Source organism: Lactuca sativa, chromosome 9 (genome assembly GCF_002870075.4).
Source record: "Lactuca sativa cultivar Salinas chromosome 9, Lsat_Salinas_v11, whole genome shotgun sequence".
In the NCBI taxonomy this organism is placed as follows: domain Eukaryota; kingdom Viridiplantae; phylum Streptophyta; class Magnoliopsida; order Asterales; family Asteraceae; genus Lactuca; species Lactuca sativa.
In genome coordinates, this window is record NC_056631.2 from 16,302,667 (window position 1) to 16,321,223 (window position 18,557).

Sequence of the window (18,557 nt, forward strand, 5' to 3'; positions counted from 1 at the left end):
ACGAGAGACAATATAGAAAAACATCACTTCGTATTATCCAATTCTAAATATCAAAATTAACTAAAGACAATAAATAGCAAAACTAGTTATGTATCAAAGAAATTAAGACATGCAGTAAATCGTAAACGCATTAAATAAGATAAAAGATGAGTCTCCCCTTGTCAATGTAGTCTCTGTTTATATCTTCTCTAAATCGTAACTTCTTGTGTCGTAGGTTTTTTTTTTCTTTCATGCAGCAGCCCTCCTCCCCCGTCCGCAAAGATAGAAGATAATCAAAATATAAGTACAAAGCGGCACTTCATACTTCCGTAGGTTTTTCATAGTAGATATTTGTATAAATATAAAGCATAAGTACATAAACTATCCTCCAACTTTCAAGAATTGTGCAGCATTACCCCTAGCCTTCAACTTTCAGCTTAGTACAACTCTAGCCCTTGATCTTCCACTTTAATTCAATTTTTAATTTTTTTTTCTAACAGCAAACTAACTTCAACTTCAACATCGATTATGACCAGGAAAACGACCGATTCAGCGAAAAATCAAAACTTCAAACTTGTAGATAATTGTGTCCAATTTCCGAAACATCTTGAATCGCCTAAATCGGAGTCCCGAGGAGCCAGATATGATGAAAGCACTGAGACATGGTCAATCTGCCAAACATCTTTTATTCGCCTTAATTGCTCATGATGAATTTATCTTCTTTCGAATCCGTCAATTCCTTGCTGAAACATATGGACATTATAATATAAGTCCAACTCCCACCAAGACTCGTTGAATAAGTGGTGGGGGCCTAAGAAGCTTAGGCAATCTTGTATTCACAAGATAAAATCCGTTAATTCCTTTTAGATTTTTGAACTTCATAAGAGAAAGTCAAACTCCCACCATGACCCGTAGACTAGGCGGTGGGGAACCCATGAAATACAGGTTGCACTTGCATTAACAAGTAAAATGAATACTGTCGATTCCGATGCAAAGCACAATGTGCTATATTATGGATTTCGTGCAAGAAAACCATCTCCCACCAACCTGTAGAATAGGAGGAGGGGAACTCAAGAAACTCGAGTTGCACTTGTGATGACAAGTGGTGATGAAAGCCGTCAATTCCTTTAAGAATTTTGGACTTCATAAGAAGAAGTCCAACTCTCATCATCCTATAGAATAAGAGATGAGGAACCCATGCAAGACAGGTCAAAAACCCAACTAAATGGGTAGAAAAACACCAACCGAGAAATATTATGTCGATTACACTCATTAACGTAAATTTATCTTTTTAAGCTCAAAAAATGATGTAAACTGTAAAATCTGGGGACAAAAATAAGTTTTTTAGTTCATTTAGAGATCGAAAAACGAGCACTAAACAGTTCTCAAGAAATCAACCTAATCTAGCTTTCGTTCTTTAGCCCTAAAATATCGACAGTTCACGATTCGTTTCTTAATTCAAGTTCGTTCGTCCCCAAAAGCAAATACCCTGATTCGCTTTCCATAGTTCAACCCAAAACAAAATCTTCGTTAATCAATCAAGCCTTTGAGTAGATCTTTCCCAGTACGTTAATAAAATCAGTAAGCCTTCGCCTTTTTGATTCAAGAACCCAACATCAAAACTCATCTATTCATCCATTACTTCAATCGACATCAAATTAACTAGCACAAATCAAGCTTACGAACTCACAGAATGAACCGAATCAACTAACCAGACTCAATTTCAACATTAGTTCGAACTGTTCATCATCGTTGTTCATCATCAAACTTTTTCACAGACTTTTTAGAGTCAACGAACAATCAACATGAAATTGATGTTAAAGCAAGATCGATTATATCAGTTTAATCCAAAAATCTGGATTCCGATTAATCACATCAAATCGATTCACGATATCATACTTATGAACAAATCAATTAATCTAAAACATCAAATTGAAATCGGAACTCAAGATCAAGAACAAAATCGATTTTACGATCGACAATATTACACGAAATTGATTCAGCCTTCAAAACAATCATTAATCGATTATTTTGAAACAATAGCGAGAAATCGATACTCAAGAATGATGAACAATAGATAAATTGCTTGTAGTATCAAGATGTACAACTCGGTAAAGTGCTGGATGAAGAATAGACAATGTAAGGGAATCGAAATGATTTAATCAATTCTTGGGCTCCAATGAAATCAAATCACAGAAAATATAAGGACTCAAATTATGAATCAACAGGATGGGCTTAAACACCAATTCGCATGAACAATAACACGAATTTTGATTGGGCTCAAATGTGATCAGTGAAGATTCGAAATTTAGATCATAAAATGAATTTTAGGTTTTCCCTTTTGTATGTGTAAATGGGTTGAGTCTTTCCTATAAATAGGAAGTGAGTGACTCCCATTATGCAAGGAACCATTTGGAGTGTTAGACTAGAGAGAAAAACTTTGTACAAACCCATTTGTATATTCTTTCTAGATCTAATACGAGCATACCAAGATTTATTTACTCCTTGTGCTCTTGATTTTACATGATGATTCACTAAATCTTTCTAATTCCGCACATGTCATCATAATCAACACCACTACAATTGGTATCAGAGCGGGTGTTCTTGATTTGATCAAGAATTGATCCTTGATGGCTTTCTTGATTTGGTGATTCATTTTATGATCTTGGATCTTCGTGGTTTAGAGAGTTTTTGGATTCTAAAAATCGAATTCATCTTTGATTCTATTCATAATTTGATTTTCTTCACTAGAATTCAAGTGATTTTTACTTTCTCTCTCTAGAAATCTTCATGTTTTTGTGATCATGGCAGATTTGCCATATGATTCTTGGATTGTGTTTGTTGAAGATATCAAATACAAAGGGAATGAAGATCAATTTTATGGGTTGGTGTTAAGCAAATTGATTTCATGGGGTAATATGGTTTGTTATGGAGGTTTGAAGGATGATCATGGAAGCTTGGTATTTCAACCAATTTGTAAGATTGCATGGTTGAATGAAATTGCCTTGTCCATATTAATTCGTAGTAGAAATCAAAAGCAAGGAGAAGAAAGAGATTTGTTCAATAAGAAATGCATTTCTCTTGTTGAAGACCCAAATGATCTTCGTGCTCTTAAGGTTGTTGAAGTTCTTGACCATGGAGTTCAATGTGATGTTCTTGATGTTCAAGAAAAAGGAGTTCAAGTTGATTCTCATGATGAAAAAGTTTTTTGCTCGATTGGAGTTCAAACCGATGATATTTTGTATTCTTGTGATTCGTTTGAAGGAATGATTTCGTATCGGAAGCCGGTGATTCAAGAAGTTCACAAGTATCAAACTCCAAAAGATTTGATTCAAACTCACAAAGTTGATGTTGTGGAAAGTCGGTTTGTTTATGAAATCAAGTCTTCAAGATGCAAAAAGATGAGAAAGAAAAAGAAGAAGAAGCTCAATCGCAAAAACAAGCGAGTTTTCACAAAAATTGTCAAATGTTGTGAAGCCGAAATCCGTGAAGCAAATTTGGGTTCCAAAACAACAATCTCCAAGTTTTAAATTGAATTTGAAGTCAAAACCCAAAAGTGTTGGAGGTTCTTTTGAAGATGTTCTTGGATCGACGAAGAACACGAAGAACGAGTTATACATCTCGCATGGTGGGTGGTACAATGTTAGATTTGGAGATTTTCTCATTCCAACAAAAGAACCAAGATCTTCTAAATTTGATTCGTTCGTTGAAAATGGAACTCGATTCGTCAAGAAGGTAACTCAAATTCTCAAATGGATTCCAAAACGTCCATGATTTCGATTCGTATTTTTCGTTTTTCATTTTTGATCGATTTGCTTCATTGAATCTAATCCGTTTCAAAACCCATTGATTGATCCAATTATTTTTGTTTAGATCAAAATTCCAAAAACCAAAATCGTATTTTCACAATTTTTTTCTTTCTTCTATTGATTTTTTCATTTGTTCGAAATCATCATTGATCACTCTCTGATTACTATTCATCTTGTCCGATTAGAAGCCCATTTGATTGAACTGTCACTGTTCATTAATCCGATTCTTAAGTCCATATTCGATACAATATTTTTTTTAAGCCCAAATCAAATGTCTATTTTTGTTCATGATGCAAAACCCAAAAGGTTAAACTAATATTGTTCGGTTTGATACCTTGTTATTGTCCGTTCTTCATTATCGTTCCACTGTTCTTCATCGGGGTCAAAAGCTAAAAGTCAAAATCGAATTCTTGTGATTTGATGTTTTGATGGTTTGATGATCGATGTTTACACATTACTTCTCATCTGATCAATCTCGGAATTGAAGTGTTGACTAGAAGGCAAAATCAGAATTTGAATGTCAAAATTCAGTTCTTGGTTTTTTCTTTGAAATCGAAATTGGTTGAATTCGATTCTAATGATGGTGGTTTGATTGGAAACGAAATTGATATTGACTGAGATGGATTGAGAATGCATTGAGAGTAAAGAACTCAGTTGTTCGTTCGTTGGGTTTAAAGATGGTCAAAATTGTTTTGAGAATAGTCAAAATCAAACGAAACTCATCGATTGAGCAGTCTGGAAATCAAATGGATTTTCGAGTTTGGATTGCGAAGGGGTTAAGGTCTTCAGTTATGAGGATTGATTGAATTTGATGTGAATGAGAAGATTTAACAGAAATTGGAGAATCATGGTTTACAGTCAAATGTTTGTAAGTCGATGTCCAACTGGTCAAATTTGCTTGGGTTTGATATCGATGTGTTAAAAGCGAAGTATGATTTTGAGTCGATATTGACGAATTGACTGGGTTGCATAACAGAAAACGAAATGTGTTGGATTTTGGAATCAATCAATATTTCAAAGTCTGGGAAAGGTTCGATTTCAATGAGCATAGATGGAAATCAATTTTGACTCAAAAGACTGATAAATGAGTTGATGTCGATACAAGGAATTGGGAAATTGACAACAAAATTGAAATTTGATTGGATTTTCGTCTTCTGTTAGCGAAGGTGTTTGAATCAATAGCTACAATGATATTTTGGATTAGCATCAAAAAGCGAATCCATGGGTTTTGATTTTGATAGTCGACTTTTGGGAAGTGGCTATGTTTTGTAGATTGATTGAGCACGAAGGATTGCTTATTAATTTTGGGCTCGCATATCGATCTTGTTGTGAATTGGAGGTCAAGATCATTCACATCTGGGTCTCAATTGAGTTCGCATATGAAGATGATTGGGTTTGGATTTTCGTATATGAGTGAATATCAAAATCAGGTTCGCATAATGTGCTTTGGTCAATTCGCATGTAAGATTATCGATTGTGACTTGAAGAAGAAAGCGAAGCATTGATTTTGTTTTCAAAGGGTTGTGGTCAATGTGCGAAGGGTATGGTGTGTTGGAGTCGACATCGACAAGAAGCTGGTCGAGTAACGAAACGGAGATGCTTAATGCTTTTGTGCTTGAAAAATTGTGCGAATGGTCGATGTTCGAAGAATTGATATTTGGAGTCGTTGAAGTCGACTAACGAAAATTTTAATGTCGATTAACGAAGGGTGTGGACTCTCGCTTCGTTATCATGGATCACGATTCATTAACAAAACCTTCCAATAAAAACAAACCCCGTTGAGGCTTTGTTACCTGATTAATGAAGTGAAGGAAGAAAGTTTCGTGCTTGGGAAACAAATTAGGGAAAAAATATAAACTTTTGAAATTGGTCCCTTGTAGTTTCGAAGACATGGCAGAATTGGTCCAGTTTCAAAAAGGTGACAAAAATAATGAAGAAAGCTGAAATTTCACAATTTGCCCCTGCAGTTTCGTAATATTGGCAGTTTATACCCAACTTCGCAAATTGGTAATAAAAGCTGAGAAATTGCAGAATTTTCATTTCTGGTTCCTGCAGTTTGTGCGAATTTACACGTTCTACCCAGTTTCGCAAATGGGGAGTGTTTCGCATATTTGGCTGTTTTTGGCGCAACGGGTCCCTGCAGAATTCAAAAAGTGACGATTTTTACCCGGTTTTTGATAAATCTTGCAACTTTCACCCAAAAAGTCAAAATTTTTAATAAATTGGAATTTTTTGTGGCTTTTTCGTGATTGTTTTTCCATGCAAGATTTTTTGGTGATTCATTTTTGGTACACATCAAGGGGGAGTATCGTGAAGACTATTCCTCGGGCGCTTCTCACCCTTAGTGGGTTTTATAATCATTTTTTGATTATAAAAGGGGGAGAATGATGGGTATTCGAAGCTTCTCGGGTTTGTCGAATATTCATTTGCGGATTCGAAGACCGGTGTTACTTCGAGGGGGAGTTTGGTCTTGATCGTGCTAGCTAGTTGGAGACTGAAGTCGGACATCCAATCCTAACTTTGAGGTGGAGAATGCTAGGGTGCAAAGTCACTCTTGGATGTACTTTTTTAGGCTTTCCCCTTTGTATGTGTAAATGGGTTGAGTCTTTCCTATAAATAGGAAGTGAGTGACTCCCATTATGCAAGGAACCATTTGGAGTGTTAGACTAGAGAGAGAAACTTTGTACAAACCCATTTGTATATTCTTTCTAGATCTAATATGAGCATACAAAGATTTATTTACTCCTTGTGTTCTTGATTTTACATGATGATTCACTAGATCTTTCTAATTCCGCACATGCCATCATAATCAACACCACTACAAAAATACATTCTCTTTGAGAAATGTTTTGATAAATGGTTATCATATTTTGTTTTTAGGAACAAATTCCACAACAGTTTTCTTTAAACGATTACTCTGATTTTAAAAACAAAGCATAAAAAAATCGGTCTTTTCTGGCCGTGAAATTGGGGATGTCACAGTTGGTATCAGAGCATTAGTTTAAGCGAACTAGGAATTTGTAGGATTTCTAGACTTAAACTTAGAATGCTAAGTAATGATCGTGATGAGTGTGTCCAAAAAATGTTAGGTAGTACACCTAAATTGACACAAGCACTAGTTTATCTTAGGAAAGATGCCTAAAATTCTTTTATGTGCTAAATGCTATATGTTGCCATATATGATATTATTTGTTCGGATCTATGGTCTGTTTCCGACCGGATCGGGAAACCTTATGTGTTTAGGATTCTAAGCGTATGATTACGGTATTAGAACTAGCATGTAAACGTTTCGGAGTGATAAGGATGATATAATTCACCTTATTCGATGTACATATCAAGAATGGCAAGAACTAGAAGTGGATTTGGAAACGCAAATGAGAACATGAATCAACCACCAGTGATCGAGCAAATACTTGTTGTAGCTGCAACACCTGAGCCAATAACGATGGTTGGTGTACAAGCAATGATGCAGGCTATGTTGGATCGTCAAATGGAGGAGACCAGGCGGTTGCTTCGATAGAATCGTGAAGAATTGTCAATTCAAGTGGAAGAGCCCGAAGTAAATGGAGGGCATTCGGAAGGAGGGAGCTACAATTGGACCGTTGGTCAAGCCAACCAACCAATAGTTCGCCGAAACAACCAGGTTGGAGGAAATGACGGACGTGGATGCAAGTACAAGGATTTCATGGCATCCAAACCGTCGGGTCTTTCTGGGAGCCCGACACAGGTGCAAGTCATGGATTGGATCTCCGATATGGAGACAATGTTTGTAAGTTGCGAGTGTAGCAACATATAGAAGACCACTTTTGCAATTCCCCTGTTAAAATCTGGAGTACTGAGCTGGTGGAAGTTACTGGCCGGTTCGATGCCCAAGGGGGAAGCTAGCAAGATGTATTGGGAAGAGTTCGTGGTGCAACTGAAAATGCAATACTGCTCTGAGTAGGATCTTCTGGAAATCAACAATGAGTTCCAGAATCTGAAGAATGGAAAATTGAGCGTCACTGAATACGCTACAAGCTTTATGGAGAAGATGAAGCTTATTCCATACCTAATTCCAACTGAACTTTCCAAGGTCAACAAGTTTGCCAATGGATTATCAGCAGACTTTGGTCCGATAGTCAAGCAAGCAACCACTCTAAAATCCGCCATCTGGGCAGCCAAAAATGTTGAGACCCAAATAAAAGAAAAGGGTCTAGAGAGAGCTGAAGTTGGAGAGAAAAGGAAGCATGAAGGATCTTCAATGATCAACAAAGAAACCAAATTCTCGAAATTTGGAGGAAGAGATGAAGCTAAGTGGTGTGAGAAGTGTAAAAAGAAACACATCGGGAAGTGTAGCGAGGAGATGACCTGCTACAAATGTGGGAAGACAAGGCATTTTGCCAACAAATGTGCAATTAACAAGAAGGTGTGCTACGGATGTAACGAAGAAGGGCATATTTTTAGAGACCACCCAAAGAAAAACGCACCGCCACAGCCAAGGGCATTCCACATGCTCCTCGGCGAAGCAGAAAACGATGGGAGGATTAAAAGATGAAGACTTCATATCAATATATAAAGTCAGTATCAGGAAGTGTAGCCTATTAGAGGCATAGTATAGGGTGAACTTGAACCTTTGTGTAATTGTTTCAAGAAATAATATAAACCCTGGTTTTTTTATCAGATGTGTTGAATGATTATATGATTTATGTATGGTGACTTGGTTGACTGCGAGACAATACTTGGGACAAGTATGAGTAGGTGTGAATAGTAGTAGAGATCTATACTATTGGAAGCACATGACTCACTCTTTGATCAGGGGAAGTCACAAGGTTACCAAGAAGCTAGTAATTGATTCCGTTTTATTCAAGTATTTGTCATTACCCTTGTTTCGGTAATGGCTAGTAGGATGATGGTTATTCCAACCCTAGTGGTCATATCAAATTGAGTCCGACTACGATGAGTTTGTTATGTGGTTCGGAGAACCAAGTTCAATGTAGCATTTGAATTAAGTCAGAAGATTGGAATCATTTTACAAGCCCTATTTCGTTAATGATTTCGTGACGTAATCATCCTAAGGGGGTGATAAATGTAACGCCCGCAGATCAGGGCTAGTCAATTTAGAGACGATAAGCGTCAAACATGACTTTTTATGGAAGATTATTTAGAAGGAGTAATCTTAACTAAGTTATAGTATATGTTACAATGATTCCGTACATATAAAGAACGCCGAAATCTGAGTTAAAACGAACAAGTTATGACCTGTCGAAGTTTCATGACAGAACCGGCACAACGCTGAGTGATGTAAAATGTGAATTTACGTTAGAGCGATTTCTAGCCTTAGTAAAGTCGTAGAGTTCGTTAAACCGAGAGCGTGCATAAAAAGAACGTCTAAATCTGACTTCGTATGAGGAAGTTATGATTTTTCTAAATTTCGACTTAGCAGTATGCAACTCGAAACTCGAATTCGAGATCGAGTGATTTCTAGCCGAAACAATCTAAATGAGAATCGAAGATCTCGTTGATAGTAGTTCAACGGTAAAAAGACTGACGGGAAAGGACGTCGGAGGAAGAAGTTATGAAATTATAACGGAGTTTTCCTGTCCCGGCCTCTTAAAAATAATATAATAAAAATAAAGTCAAAATTAGCCAATGGAGTCTAAATGAAAGTTGTAGAGTATAGTCTCACCTACGTGTGGATATAAAGAACATCAAAAACGGAGCTCGTATGCGAAAGTTACGCAATTTTGAAGTTTGGTATGTCGGTGTACGCTAAGCGTAATGGAGTACGCCCAACGTACCCATATGCATGAACTGAAATGGGCCACGTCAACCTGTCCCAATACTCAAGTGCATGGGTTCGTAATCAATGATGACTCCAAACTGATCTGAAGCGTATGCCCAGCGTAGATCTTAATACGCCCAGCGTACCGAGTACGCCCAATGTACTCCAAAATTACGCCCAACGTAATCCTTCTTTCAGCACCCTATAAATAGAAATTGAGGGCTGCCGAATTTATTTGCTCAAATCTTTCCTTCTCTCATTTTTACCTCGTTTTGCGTGCAACTTATACCCCGAAGCCCCGATATCATTTCCGAGCCCCGAAGCAAGTCTCGAAGCCCCGAAGATCCCGAGAAGTGAAATTTCCAAGCCGAGGCTCTGCCCGCGAGAAGCCCGATTTTTTAGAAGATATCCCGGTTTCACCGAAGAATACTAATTCTACAAGTCGTAACGCTGTCTGATCATCTTCTGATCAAGTGAGTGTATAGTTACTTTCTTCTAACACATAAATATAAAGTATTAGCTATGAAATACGTGCTATGTGTTATATATTATTTGTCTATTTGAGATGGGCATGGAATTGATGTTTTTATACGGGTGTTAAATAATTTAAACTGTGTAAGTATTTATATCTACGAAAGTTTTGGGTAGAACATGGGTAGATGGAATAGTTGGTGTGTGATGAACGATGGTATTGAGTAGGCCTTGGTGACGATGTGACTTTGTGCCTATTTGATAAACCTTGTTGGCGATGCGACTTCGTGCCTATTGAGTAAGCCTTGGTGACAATATGACTTCGTGCCTATTGAGTAAGCCTTGGTGACAATGCAACTTCGTGCCTATTGAGTAAGCTTTGGTGACGATGCGACTTCGTGCCTATTTGATAAACCTTGGTGATGATGTGACTTCGTGCCTATTGAGTAAACCTTGGTGACTATGGAGTTAGCGCCTGATAGCTATGGATTTGGTATCTGATAGATAAACTTTGGCAGCAATGGACTTCGTGCCAATTCCTTAGGTAAATCCTTAGGAATGAATGAATGAAGGATAATTGGTTCTTAGGGTGAACCCTTAAGAAATAAAGGAGATATGGGGATTGGTATTTGGGTTGATTGTTTGATGATTGAATAATAAATGTATTATTGTGGGTTGAAAACCCTATATGCTCACCAGGCTCCCAAGCCTGACCCACTCAGTTTTCTTTGCATTACAGGTAATGACACAAGGGTGTAAGTTGGTGGACTTGATGAGAGATTTTGGATTATAGATCAGTAGTTATAAATAACTGTTGTAAGGTCTATTTTATATTGTTTATGTTTTTGGTCTGTATCGGAACATGACATCCCGAGGTTTTATTATTTAATGAAAATACATTCTCTTTGATAAATGTTTTGATAAATGGTTATCATATTTTGTTTTTGGGAACAAATTCCGCAACAGTTTTCTTTAAACGATTACTCTGATTTTAAAAACAAAGCATAAACAAATTGGTATTTTCTGGCCATGAAATTGGGGATGTCACCACACACCACTTAGATTTGTCCTTCCAACCATTTGATTTCTCTCATTTTCTTGGACATCTTGCTTTATTGCCAAGATCCTACAAAGCAAAGATCAGACCTGAAACATCCACAAAAAAACAATAATCAGTCATCTTGGGAATTTCGTCTTCCTCTCCTTCGTCGCATTAACCACATGATGATCAGGTTTGGAATATGGTTTTGACTTATAGGATCTGTGGGTCGAGGATTCAGCCTTCCTGTTAGGTTTATTATAGGAATTTGGTGTGCTAGCCATGTTTTGTATTGCTTTGTCTTCTTCCAATCTGATGAATCTTAGTGCTTTGCTTCCGACTTCATCCATTTGCTTGCATGGAGTCATCCCATGATCTTCATATAATGGAGAATCCTTCTTCAGAACCATCTTAAAGGCTTTCACGGTGGCCATGTTAATGTTTGGTATGTTTAACGCTTCCCTGCCAAACCTGCTTACAAAGTCCCTAAGAGATTTTTTAGGATGTTGGACCACTCGATAAAGATCACTAGTAATCCTTTCGAATATCATGCTACAAGAAAACTGATTATTGAAAAGATTTAATAAGTGAGAAAAATAGGTAATTGAGTAAGGATAAACATTGAGAAGCCATTTCAAGGCTGATCCTATAAGAGTATAGCCAAAACCCTTACATAAACAGGCTTCCTTTAAGTGTGATGGAATGGGAATGATTTCCATTCTCTCTATATTGTGATATGTATTCCCCATGATGCGTGGTTCCATCGTAAGGTTTCATGATGGGAGTTTGGAAGCGCTTTAGAACTTTCAGTGTCAGCTATCAAGGGGATAAATCTTGAGATCATGTGATTGGTGGGGGATACTTTCCGTATAGGTTGGACCACCCCTGATACGCTCAAGATCGTTTGTCTTAGTTGCTGAAGTTCTTTAGCCATAACTGAACTTATTCCTGCATCAAGATTCACAGAGTTAGTATTAAAAGTGTTACTTTCAAAGCAATTATTGGTATTTCTATTATTAGGGGTATTGAAAGTTTCGTTAAGATCCTAGATCACATGAGTTCGACTGTCTGGGATTGCGCCCCCGGTTGAGGTAGCAACAGATGTTGGAGATGTAGTTTCCGGACATTTCCCTAAGGATCATGTGTTGTCAAAATTCAAGATCCTGGGTTGCAAGATTGACGGTGACGCCTCATGGGGTTTATGGATCTCTGCCCTTATCTGTTTTACCTCCTTGAGTAGCGTTCTATTGTCTTCCTGTTGCTAAGCCACCTACAACATCAACATTTTCATCATTGATAAGAGTTGTTGTTGGAGATCAAAGCAACGGGATCTTGGGATCCTGGATTCCCGTGGCTAGTGATTGGAGAATCATTCTTCTTCGATGTAACAAAAGTTTTCCTTTGACCAGGGGGTGTGCTCGGAAGTGGTGGAAGACTTTTCGAAGAAATGGGAGGGATAGAGGAAGAAGATAAGGTTAGTTGTATAGACATGATTTTTGAGAATTAAGAACACCACGACCCAACGGTGGGCTCCAAATTGTTTTGGTAAAAAATCAATCAAATTAAAATCAACCAAGTTCTATGACAGGTTGTGGTGTTGTAGCTATTATGAGAATCAAGTTGAGATCTAAATAACGAAAGTGGTTTACAAAGAAAGCCCTTTATCCTTGATAGGATCTCCGACATAAAACCTTGGGAGGTGTTAATGATCACTTTCCTTGTTTGATTTTATTGATTAGAACGAATACTATAGAAATATTGGCAAGAATACAAGTATGAATGTTTTAGTAGCTCTAGTTGTGTGTGCAGTGTGTAGAATACATGTGTATTTATAGTTTAATCCAAATAACTAAAAGTCTGATGTTTTCGGGATCCTCTTGAATAAGTATTCACATGTTGTTTTGACTTGGTATTTTCGGGTCTTAAGCCTGATTTAAATGACTCTTCGAACTTAAGGAGGCTTTAGTTGACCATTTCTGCATAGGTGAAGAATAAACAAGAAATATAGCCGTTAATCTTGTTAGGAGATAATAGTAATAATAATCAGGATCCTTACATCTGTTTCAGGATCCTTAGATTTCTTTGAGATTCAGGATCCTGGATTGAGGATCTTGCCCCTAACATATATAGTTTAAAATATTTTAACATGTGCAACGCACGGATATTTGCCTGGTTAACATATAAAAATATTGTTATTTTTCTTCTTTAGAATTAGGTTGACTATAGAAGATGACAAGAAAACTGACGATGACCAAAAACACCGAAAATGCTTAAATATGTACAAAAGTTAGTTAAATGGTAAATTATGTATTAAATATGAGTTTAATTGTGTTTTTAACATGTGAATTTAATAGTGTTTTTTGCACATTTAAATCACCTAGACCATCAATAGCCAGTATAAATAATATTTTTTAAACAATAAATATGAATTTAAATAAAATTTTATTTTTCTTTTTTAGAATTCGGATAACTATAGAAGATGACCGGAAAATTGACGCTGACCAAAAACACTGAAAATGCTTAAATATATACAAAAGTTAGTTTAATTATAAATTATATATAAAATAAGTGTAACGATGTTTTCAACATGTGAATTGAATAGTGTTTCTTGCACATTTATATCATCTGCACCATAAAGAATATTTTTTAAGCAAAAGATATAAATAATATCTTTTAAGCAAAAGATATGAATTTAATGTCAATCACATACAACAAAATATAATAACGATCAAATATATATAAACATAAACCCTATAAAATCATTTTTTCAATTTAATAAAATAAAAGGTCCTGAAGTTGCTTTTAAGTAACTTCATCATTACCTTTAATAAACATTAAAGTGGTCATTATGTCGACTCGTTTACCTTTTAATTTCATCTTTTTGCAAAACCCTTAAGCTAAAATTTTGGTTTTAATTGTTCAATTACAATGTCGACCCCACAATCAATTCTATCAAAAACAATCAACATAATCATTATTATTAAGCTTAACCGGCCAAAATATATATATATATATATATATATATATATATATATATATATATATATATATATATATATATATATATATATATATATATATATATATATACTAGTTTATAACCCGTGGGAACTACGGTTACAAAATTAATTAAGTTTTTTTTAGTGAAAATTCAAAGTTATTAATCAATTATTTTAAATAAATTATTAATTAGGAGATTTTTTTAGTTATATAAAACTATAATTATTGATTTTAAATAAATATGTGAAATTATATCACTTTATAATTTGTATTAATTTTATTTTAATGCTATTAATTTAATGTAGATAGAGTGGAAAATTTTAAATTTAAAATAATAATCAATAGGTCGACATGTGACAAGTATTAATTAGTAGACATAATGTGGTGACACATGGCAAAAGAAGAATAAAACATGCATTAATTAAGAGGTTTAATAAGATGACACATGTCAAAAGGAGAATAAAACTATTCTTTTATTAGAATAGGAAGAGGAAGATATATATATATATATATATATATATATATATATATATATATATATATATATATATATATATATATATATATATATAGGAGTAGGATCAAATAAGAACACCTAAAATGTTGAGAACGCGAGAACAGATCTAGACCATCTAATTTTTAAGATGTGTGGCTATATTTAATTGTTATTATTCTAATTATTAATACATTTAAAATATAAATTTCAAATTAAAGAAAATTATAAAGGGTATTCAGGTAAATAAACATTACCCTAATTTAGTAAACTCCTATAATTACTCCCTGCCTCTCTATTCCGTTAACCTAATTTCATACAACATACATTCGACATCTTCATCACACGGCCGAATCACAAAACCGATCCCAACTACTTCCGTTTTCCTTTTGCCTTGCTCGACAGATGAACCATCCACATCGAAGATGAATCTTCCTGATTTCACCCCAAATGTCAATTTTTTGTTGTTTGCTCTTTCCCCCCATTTGTGCGCTGCTAATGACGACGATTAAGTCACAAGGGTTGCCGGATAATCGACGCCCTTCCTTCCCCTCTTCCCTCTGTCTCTTCAACCTCTTCGAAGTAATGAAACATAATCAGGTGAGTGGATTATCGCCTACAGTCCTTTCATTCCGAGTGAGAGTTTCACAAATTGATTTTGTTTTCATGTCATTATTTAGGGTTTTTTTTACTTTTGTGATCTATTATGGAAATCTGTATCAATTCAATGGGAATATCTTAATTTCGCTCAGCACATATTCGATGAAATGCCCCAAAGGTATCGATCCCATGTTCAATATCTGAGAGTAACAGTAACAGTAAAAGTGTCGATCTTGATTCCACTTCAGGGACAATGGATTGGCAGAAAGATTTGGTTAAAACTATTCATGAGTTGCTTTCATTTTACGAATTAAGGTTCAGTCGTGTTACAAAATTGGAAGATAATCTATTCAAAAGAAAGAAAACAACTTAGATTTTCTTGCTTCAACAAGATCGAAAAGAAAGGCTCCGTATGATCCAAGATATTATAGCAGCCGACATAACTGCTAATAAGCAATAGGAGGGGCAATTATGGTAATCCTAGGTTTTCTCTTTCTTTTTCTAATTTCATGTTCCAATTTTTTGAATGTTCTTGTTTACGTAATCATCATCATCATCATATGAATTCAATGTCAAGAAACCTAAGCTTTGATTCATCTGAATCTGCAAACCGTTCCTTTGCTGACACGGAGTAACTAATCCCACAAACTCAGATCAATAAATTACCAAAGATTTTATGTGCAGACTGGCTTAGCCTAGAAGAGTTTCATGGACATAATGGTTTGGCGTTCAATGGTGGGGCTAGCAACGACTCAAATTACCAAGATACCCCTATGAATGAACTGCTATCAAATGAAGCTTCCACATACAACAATGAAGAAACCCAAACACCCCCTGTTGTTGTAAAAGAGTGGGAGAAAACAGAGGGGGCTGCTGCCCTTGGCTCGCCGGAAACCACCAACAAACACCTCTGGTGGGGGTGTTTTTCTTGCAGCTCGAAGACAGGCGAAAAAGAAGGGAGTGTGAGAGGAAATGGAAGAATGAAAATTTGTATTTATTTATGAATAGTAGTGTATTCATTTGTGAATAGCAGTGCATTCATGTGTGAATAACAGTGAATGAACAGCAGTGCATTCATGTGTGAACAGTAGTGTATTCATTTGTGAATAACAGTGAATGAATGTATTTATTTATGATTAGAGGTATTCATTTATTCAATTCCGAATAACAGGGTACTTATTTCTTAATAGCACTGTATTCATTTGTGAATAACAATGTAAGCATGTGTTAATGAGTATATTTATTTATTATTAGAGGTATTCTTTTTATGAAGAAATGATAATTTTTACACTCTTTTTATTTTCAATTGATTAAAAAAATAAATTGGATTACTTGTAAATTGATGTGTATTTATTTGTGATTGGAGTAGTATCAGGTTTTTTGAAAAAAAAATCATTTATGAATATAAATGTACTAATTTAGTGTTCGTTTTCTATTCATTTTTTTGAACACACACACAAAAAAAAACGTGAAATATGAGAAAAAGTAAGAATTGTTTTTCAGTTTTAAAATAAATTTTGGTAAAAATGTTTTTTTATATTCCATTAATACGAAAAATAAAAAATTGAATATTTATTTCTTTTTTGGTAACTGATCCTAAATTTAAGGGAATTTGATTGAATTTTAGTTTATTTTAATTTAATTAAAATATACAATTACTAGTATAACTTTATACATTCATTGGTCCAGAATTGTTCTAGCGTTCTTAACCTTTTAGGTGTTCTCATTTGATCATCTCCATATATATATATATATATATATATATATATATATATATATATATATATATATATATATATATATATATAGGGTTAACTTCAAATGATAACACTATTTAATTTGAGAATGTGAGAACACTACTTTATGTTACTATTCTACTATGAATTTAATATGTATAATATTGTGGTAATTATAATATGAATATATTCAAATTTATATTGCTATTCTACTATAAAATTTATATATATATATATATATATATATATATATATATATATATGTAGTAATTTAGTAAATTCTAATGTGAATTTAAATATGTGATTGTTCAAATATTCGGTGATGAATAATGTCATAAAGTTGTACATACAAAATTTTAATGTGAATATTAATGTGTGATTGTTCGTATATTTGTTGATGAATAATGTTATATCGTTGTATATACAAAATTCATAGTAGAACAGTAACATAAAGTAGTGTTTTCACGTTCTCACATTAAATAGTGTTCTAGTTTGAACTTAACCCTATATATATATATATATATATATATATATATATATATATATATATATATATATATATATATAGAGAGAGAGAGAGAGAGAGAGAGGAAGGATCATTTGAAATCCCATAATTTTCCGAAAACCCGAGAACTAATTTAGACCTTTAGATCAAAAAATAGAGGGCTTAGATTTCTTATGGCAATTATGTAAATAAGTGGTAAAAAGAGACGCGGGGGTATCTAGATTTTTGGATCCAGGGGTGTTATTGGCATTAAAATATGTCGAACCTATTTGTTACTCCAAAACCAATTTCGCAATTGCATATCACTGATGATTACTCACCTTCTCCTTCTGTCGATTCGTTTCCCACAAAAGCACCACTGTTCGGAATCCATGCTACCTCCGGCCATCGACTCTTTGTTCTCTAGATTTTCGGCTACAAATCGAAGAGTCAACAAATCTCTAACGCCCTCACAAAACCTCACAGATCAGGTTTTTGACTGTCGTTAATGGCGGTCACTGTAGATGTCATTATCAAGTTGTCGCTGCCATCTTCGAGTCTGCGTTTCACTTTGAAAATTTCTTCGCCTTCTTCATTCTCCTAGTAATCACTTCATCAATTTCAGATACACGAGTTTGTATGGTTAGATAAGAAATGTATATCTGGTCAAATCAGAAGTTCCGATGTTTTTTAGGTAACATAAGTTTTTTTTTTTTTCCTTTTGTTCGATTACTTCATTCCAGGAAACAAAATCGCTAGTCAGTAGAAATTTTGATATATGTGTTCATCTCGCTTTTACAGTAAATGGGGAGGTTTTGATATATGTGTTTTAATTATTCAATTATGTTTATACATATGCTTCTCTTCTTAGATTCTGGCATAATATGTGTTATAGGTTTTATTTCGATTGCGTTTATGCATATGTTAAGGAAATTGAACTTATTCCATATAATGAATTTAAGTTACCAATTTAAATCAGCTCCTGTAGTGTTACACCATCGAGTTACTACAGTTATCTGTTGTCATAATTCATTTGTGTTGTATTATAAATCATTTCAGGGTTTTCAGAGGATTCAAATTCCAACGATGTGACAAAAGTTGATGCTCATTCTTCTTTAAGTAGCAAAAAAGGATCTACAATTCTAATAACATGCATCACGATTGGGGCATTAGCTGGTTTGTAAT